The sequence below is a fragment of the Elephantulus edwardii genome, unplaced genomic scaffold (assembly GCF_000299155.1).
Source record: "Elephantulus edwardii isolate Elephantulus edwardi_28Jun2011 unplaced genomic scaffold, EleEdw1.0 scaffold00055, whole genome shotgun sequence".
In the NCBI taxonomy this organism is placed as follows: Eukaryota; Metazoa; Chordata; class Mammalia; order Macroscelidea; family Macroscelididae; genus Elephantulus; species Elephantulus edwardii.
Window position 1 is genome coordinate 13,059,259 of NW_006399805.1, and position 2,106 is coordinate 13,061,364.

The following is a 2,106-nucleotide window of genomic DNA, read 5'->3' on the forward strand; positions in this document are numbered from 1 at the left end:
TAAGAGAGATGCAAATCAAAACAACTATGAGATATCATCTCACCCCAGTCAGAATAGCAAAATTTAACAGAACAGCAAACAACAAATGCTGGCGAGGTGATGAAGAAACTGGAACACTTTTTCACTGTTGTTGGGAGTGTAAAATGGTGCAGTTGCTGTGGAAGGCTGCATGGCACTTTCTCAAAAAGTTGCAGATAGAGATACCATTTGACCCAGCAATTCTACTACTGGGAATATACCCTAAAGAAACCACAACTGACATCCAAGCAGATATATGCACACCCATGTTTATTACGGCTTTGTTCACAATAGCAAGGAGTTGGAAACAAACTAAGTGCCCATCAACAAACGAATGGATATAGAAGCTGTGGTATATTCACACAATGTAATAGTATGCTACATTGAAAAACAAGGAACTCATGAAATATTATACAAAACGGGTGACCCTGGAGGCTGTTATGCTGAGTGAAATATCTCAGTCACAAAAGGACAAATACTGCATGGTGCCACTGTTGTAAAATGGGTCTGACAATGGGAGTTGATGGGAGACTGAGAAAGATGGGATAGATTATGTATACTGCATTGAAACATATGAGAGAGAGAACTGTTTAAAAGGGATATATGATAAGGTATTATTGTCATGACAGGAGTCCAGAACGAAAGCTGCAAAGTGGAGTAGACTTGGGTGAAATGAAAGAATTTTTCTTTTACTTTTCAAAAAGAAGAGCGAACTGGGGGGAAAGGGTAGGCAGGGAGAAAAGTTCAACAATGAATGAATGGAAACCCTAAGTCTCTATAAACTTTTATTAAAATTAATAATAAAAAAGAAAAGAACAAAAAAATTTAAAAAGCACAACAACTTGTGAGTAGCCCTCCAGCGTGCAATAGTTGGTGTCTCTAAATCTGGAGCAAAGATGAGTGCTGCTGGAATAGGTTGCCATGAATATTACAAATCAGAATGTGTATGAACGGTTGATTGGGATCACAATTTACTTTGTAAATCTTCTCTCAAATCACAATAAAAGTTTTTATGTAGTGCTTTCAATATATGTTGTTGTTGTTATGTGCCATCAAGTTGCCTCTGCCACTCATAATGACCCTGAACCCTGTTCATAGCTCTGAACCCTGCCCTGTACTGAACCAGTCTCACTGTCTCTTACAGACCCACCCGCCACAACCCCAGTTACTGTGTCAACCCATCTTATCTGGGTCTTCCTGTCTTGTGCTGTCCCTCTACCCTTCCCAGTGAGATATCCTTCTCCAAAGACTGGTGTCACACATACACAGATATAGATGGATGGATTGATGATAGATAGATAGATAGATAGATAGATAGATAGATAGATAGATAGATATAAAGAGATATATATGCATTCTGGTGGCCTAGTTGTAAGGAGTTGCACTGCCAACACAAACCTCAGTGATTCAAAACTATCCACTTCTCAGAGAGCAATGGGCCAACTCCTCCCACACCTCTGGTGCCTCTGAAAACCGACTGGAGGGTCAGCTGTGTTCTGGCTTGGTACACAACACATATATAAACATTTAACTTTTTAAAATAAATATTTCTATTAAAGTTATATATACAAACACATACACATATGTGTTCTTTGTACATAGGGTGAGGAAAAATGGAGTTGCTTTCATAGTTAAGAAAGTCATTTCTAGATCCATCTTGAAGTACAATATTGTGATTGACAGGATAATATCCATACGTATAAAAGGAAGTCCATTGAATGCCACTATCATTCAGTTATATGCACCAACAACCAGAGTCAAGGAAGAGAAAAGAGAAGATTTTTACCAACTTTTACAGTTGGAGATGGATCAAATATGCAATCAAGATGCATTGATAATAATGGGTGACTGGAATGCAAAAGTTGGGAATAGAGAAAAAGATTCAGTACTTGGAAAACATGAACTCGATGACAGAAATGGAGCTGGAGAGAATATGATTGAATTTTGCACAATCAATGACTTATGTATAGCAAATACATTTTTAAGAGACATAAACGCAGGTTATATACTTGGATTTCACCTGATGGTATGCGTAGGAATCAGATCGATTACATCTGCAGAAAGAACCACTGGAGAAGCTCAATATCA